Source organism: Choristoneura fumiferana, chromosome 4, assembly GCF_025370935.1.
Source record: "Choristoneura fumiferana chromosome 4, NRCan_CFum_1, whole genome shotgun sequence".
In the NCBI taxonomy this organism is placed as follows: Eukaryota; Metazoa; Arthropoda; class Insecta; order Lepidoptera; family Tortricidae; genus Choristoneura; species Choristoneura fumiferana.
The window spans coordinates 7732510-7738639 of record NC_133475.1 but is presented as its reverse complement, the minus strand read 5'-3'; positions in this window follow the sequence as shown (position 1 = coordinate 7738639).

Here is a 6130-nt window from a genome sequence, read left to right as displayed (position 1 = left end):
AAGTAAACTATAATATTATGGCGGGCCAGCTGTGTACCTCGGGTTACCGCAAGGTTCAATTCAAGGTATATTGACACTTCGTGGCGGGGCAGACTTTGTACAGCGGGTCTATGACTAATCAACCTAAACTTTTCTGGCTCGCATTCCGTATTGATTGCGTGTCTGAACAATTTATGGATTATTCGAGGTAGTTCCTTTGGCTGTTCCTTACAAGGAAATAATATATAGCGGTTTTTTTCGCACTAGTTCCTTCACAAGAGATGAAGGAGGAACTGTGTTTATTTTTTCGCCTTTGTGTCTTTGCAAGAACTTAAGGTACTACTGCGAAAGAAACAAAGGCAAAATAATAAACGCGTTCATACTTCATCTCTTGTGAAGGAACTAGTGCGAATAACCAGCAAAGAAACACCCAAAGGACGTAACGTGAATAATTCCAATTTATCGAATTCATTTCAAAGTACAATGGAAGAGCTCAAGTAAAAACTTGTAAATTGTATTTCTTTCACTTGGATTCTCGATCGTCCTGATAGTTTCGTGGCCTGGGGCAAGCAATATCAGACGGACAAATAGCTGATCTCGTTCGAGCCAGCTCCGCGGCGTTATTACCAATTTTATTATTTTATTCAGACCCAAGGTCTTAAAGTTCACCTCAGTTTTATTACCCATGTCGAAATAAAAATGTTTACTAGTAGGTACGATATCTTGTCTGGCTTGTTTATTTAACTGTTGATTATTTAAAGGGCAATAGAAAACAGTACGGACGGGATAGCTGCAATTAAATTAGTCGATCAATTAGTTTGTCATAAAGTTTAATTTATAGTACCATTTGACTGTCGCAAGTAGTTTTTAATTAAAATTATATGTGGGCTACTCCATGGGTTGTTAAACTGTAGTACTCTTATCTTGGGATTTTGAGGCGACTAGTTAATTGTATGTGGAATGAATTCTAAAAACTTGACTATACTTAGCTAATATTGTTTTAATTTAACAATAACAACTTAAGTATACTTAGGTATACCCAGTTTCAATGATATTTTTAAAGCGAGTAAAAAAAATGATTTAATTTCATTCATTTACAACTCAGTTTATCACCACTATATTTAGCTGCTAAATTTTGGCCCACAGCTCACAGTTTTTATGCAATGAATTCGACTCTATCTACGAGTATCGAGTATAGGGAATAAACGGCAACTAACGCACCTAATAACTTAAGTATAATAGCTAAAAGTATAGTCAAGTTGTCCCATGGTAAATCTAATATATAAAATTCTCGGGTCAAAAACGTTCGTGACCAAACTCCTTCAAAACGCCTTAACCGATTTTTATGTTTTTTTTTGTGTATTTTCGGTAGGTCTGTCTGAGAATAGGGGTGACCTGTCGTTTTGCCGAGTTTCATTACGCAGATTTTCGTTTCGCAGACAACTGTTGGCAGATTTTTCTTTTGGCCGAGCAACGTTTGGTATAATTTCGTTACGCCTATTATTCGTTTCGCCGAGTAGTCGGTAGGAAGAAAAGCGATAAGCAGATTTACGTTTAGTAGATTGTTTGTTTCGTAATTGTTTCAGTTAACTGAACAACGGTTCGTCGAGACACGATAAGCAGAGTTATCACATGGCATTCATATTGTTAAGTAGATTTAATGTTCAGTCGATTTTTGTTTCGTAATCTGCGTAGATAAAATCGGCCAAACGACAGGTAGGATTTTACTGAGTTGATTATATAAATATACTAGCTTTTATCAAAGTGAAGTTAGGTGCGACGACGAGCGTTAGCGAGGAGGAGTGTTAGGTAGAATTGCGACCAACAACACACGAGCCGAGCGAGCGAAGCGAGCGTGCCGCGGCAGCGGCCGGCGAAGTGCCAGAACCGAACTGCTAGCATCGCGACTTGGTTTGTTTAAACTCCAATGTAAAATAAATACAAATGATGGTCAAAAATACATTTATTACTTGCGTTATACGTTTGAAACTTGTGAGGGTACATAAAAAAAATCATAAAGAATGCGCGGTCAGCACGGCGTGTAAAAATGCTAATAAGGCCATAGTGTAATCCACACATAATATAATCAGATCTTTGTAGGGAGAAGGTGGCGTTTGTAGAGAGGTGGACCATCGACCAGCTCTCACGTCTTCAAGGGAATGAATACATTTGCCCTTTTTAGTCTCTTTGTATTGCAAGGTTGCAGGAGCACTTTTGCAAGCGAATTTGGATGTTGTGAAAGGCGCTCTCTATATGACTTTTTGAATCGCTCTATTTCCGAGATTATGGTTGGCATTTCTAGATAGGGGTGGATTTCGCTGTTCCGCGCAAACCACCCCCCCCCGTGCAATTACTCTCAGGATATTATTTTGAGCTCTTGGCAGACATATTGGATTTGCTGGCAGTGGACCACATTTGGATGCCATAGACAGCACATTTATTAAATTTACTTTATCTAAAAGAAAGAAAAAATGATTTTAGAAAATATGGATACCTATTGTTTGCATGCCAGTGTACTATCTGGTTAGACATGTCCCCGCTCATTATAAGATCAATTTTACCAGTTCTAAAGCAAATAAACTACTTTATGTCGCAGTAGTTGAACCTTCTAAAAAAAAAATTCCTGAGAGTTCCACAGACCACTGAGGCCTGAGCTCCATTTATTTATTTTACAAGGATACCTCGTATCTGGCCAATACATCTCTCGCGCCGTGTCGTATTTAAATGTCTTATGTTTTTGTATGAATTCCTGCAGATCTGTTATCACGTCCTTTGTTTCCCTCTCCTTGTATTTTAATCTTCTTGTAGTTCAAGGTTATATGGGTTTTGTTTGTAACTAAATACGTTTCCTGCTAGGTACAAAGGTACTTAATATGCAGCGCGTTTTTGTTGCCTTGTCTGGTTATGTCGTAAAGTTCTTTATATCACTTTCTGTTATGGGAAAATTGTCTTAGGTCATGAATGTAATAATTAGTCTAGTAATAAAAGAATGTATCTATCTGCAAATTTAAAAATTTCGTGTCGGACCTTCGTTTTTGTGTCGATTGTTAGCCTTTACTTATTTCCATTATCATGGGTGTTGCCGCTTAGTAAGAATAAAAGTATTGTAGCTATGGTTGGCTGTACTTGTGGACACCATTATTAGCTATCTTAAAATATAAGAAAAATGTTTGCAATAAATCAAAGGTATCCGTGAAGCCTCACTGCAACGAATACGTTAAATAAATTCGGTGCGTTCAGGTTTTTATTTTTTAAGATATTAATGGTGTTCATTGGTAAAACCGTCCATAACACTTCCCCTACACGTCACTATAATATAATATTTGATCTTTTTGCTCAAGTAAATATAAAAATATTCAACAGCAATTCATAAGCTTTACTTTTTAATGAAGAATAGGTAGGTAGGTACTTCTATCTAGCGAAGTCTCATCTCATCTCTAGGAAAACACATATTTTCAATTTTGCAATCGTCGAGCAAACCTCGGTCACCCAGGTAGGTACGGCTTGTCTAGTTGGCCTTTACACCTCTGTTCATTCAAATATATTCCGCCGTAACGTACCCACCCACAAGGTAATTAAAACTAAAATGGCAAGCAGATTGTTTACAAACACCGTTAGCTAACATTTTCAACAAACTGCATCTAATTCATCACGGCTTTATAAAAACCTCTGCAAATTACACATCATTAGTGTCACCTTTAACAGAGTCTGCTAAGTAATTACGTCATTAATATGAGCTAACGAGATTCACAGAAGCTGTCCTTAATACCTTGTTTCAACAGGCTTTTGAAATCGTGCAAGGGTGAGACCCGTTCGTGATGGTGCTATAAATCAAAATTACATTGCCTTCACGCTCCCGACTTACACAGTCAAGGTTAGACGAAAATAAATTCGGATGACGTTAACATGGTTTCGGATTAAGATTGTTTTTTTGGAATCTTTTTGTATTTTTATTTCAATTCCAAATTTTTACTTTTACGGTCATCCCGTAAAACCTAAATTGAAAATACAAACTGAAATATAGATGCACAGAAAAACCAGAAAAATAAGACCAGCACTGGGAATCGAACCCAGGTCACGGAATGCACAGTGCTGGTCTTATTTTTTCAGTTTGTATTTTCAATTTATGGTTTCGGATTGTAATTTCACTGAGGTATCAATACCATGTGTTGTTATCTTCCTACAAGTATAACGTGGCTTCAAAATTTCAAGGTGTTGAAATAAGGCTTAATCTACTCTAATTTGTATTGAGTTAAGAGAAGGCGACAGTAAAGCAAAATTTAAAATTTTGATATGTGATTCGGTATCGCTAGATGATGATCTAGGTACTGAACAATTTGACCAATTTTATAGAGCCTTAAACTACAATGTACATATCGAAATTTGGACGGTGACAAAAAACCATTCCAATTTCTTTACCTTGATAATAATAATAATTCAAGTATTTAGCACATTCAACAGAGAACACCAAAAACTTTGATAAGTGAGAGAAAACGAAACTGAAAACTTAACAAGAAACACATTTTTCAGGTAACTTTTTATCTAAATATATTCTTTAGATCAAATATAAAATACGTCAAAAAAAGTGAAATCAGCGGATCTGTACATGATTATAATCCATACTAATATTATAAATGCGAAAGTAACTCTGTCTGTCTGTCTGTCTGTCTGTCTGTCTGTCTGTCTGTTACGCTTTCACGCCTAAACCGCTGAACCGATTTTGATGAAATTTGGTACAGAGATAGAATAGACCCTGGGAAAGAACATAGGCTATTTTTTATCGCGAAAAAGAGGCTTTCAGGGGTTGAAATAGGGGATGAAAGTTTATATGGTGGAAGTTCGTAGCTATCGAAGATAAAACCATGAAACTTGGCATTTAGGCACTTAATCCATACTTCCATACTAATATTATAAATGCGAAAGTAACTCTGTCTGTCTGTCTGTCTGTTACGCTTTCACGCCTAAACCGCTAAACCGATTTTGATGAAATTTGTTACAGAGATAGAATAGACCTAGGGAAATAACATAGGCTATCTTTTATCGCGAAAAAGAGGCTTTCAGGGGTTGAAATAGGGAATGAAAGTTTATATGGTGGAAGTTCGTAGCTATCGAAGATAAAACCATGAAACTTGGCATTTAGGCACTTAATAAGAAATAATTCTATATTTGTTTGAGCTTTTTTAAAAAATCGACCTGTGAGGGGATGAAATAGGGGATGAAAGTTTATACGCAAGGTCGTCATTATTGAAGATAAATCGATGGTTCTTTATGAAACTTGGTATTTGGGCACGTGATAAGAGATAAATACATATTTGTTCGCGCGTTTTTAAAAATTCTTCCTGTGAGGGGTGAAATAGGGGATGAAACTTTATATGGAAGATCGTCATTGTCGAAGATAAATCGATGGTTCTTTATGAAACTTGGCATTGGGCTACTTATAAGAAATAAATAGATATTTGTTTAAGCGTTTTTGAAAATGTTACCTGCGAGGGGATGTTAGCAGAGGGGATGGTGCAGTGTTAGCAGAGCCTTTTAAGCTCATAAGCAAAATGTACGCAATGTGGGGTCATTTTAGATGGCTTATTCACCTAGACAGTCAGACATGAAAAATTATGATTTTCAGATTTTTCTTATTTATTGTGCTATAAGAGCTACCTTTATGCAAAATTCCAAGTTTCTAGGACAGCCGGAAGTACCTACCCTATAACTTTTTCTGTTGAGGCAATTTGTATGGAAACACCTTTTTAACGACTGTAGCTTTTGATTGCCTTGACTTAGAGGTGTGATTTTTTTCACAGCTTTCGGGACTATTGACCTGAGTTTAGGGTTTTAATTTCAACTCGATATATACCTTACTCCGCGCGTTTACGAGATAAAGTTTCTTGACATACAGACGGACGGACGGACAGCAAAGTAATCCTACAAGGGTTCCATTTTTTCCTTTTAAGGTACGGAACCCTAAAAAACATTTGATCTGGCGCTTTTCAAATTTCGACCTATTTACTTGAAAATATGGGGATGAAAGTTCTTAAGGAATTCCAAAAAAGTTACTACGTTATATTTATCGGAAATAATATGTGTAGCTATGCTTAGTAAAAATGCCTTGACTTACAATAAAGGACGTAAGGTGTCAATAGTTCACTATGAAGAA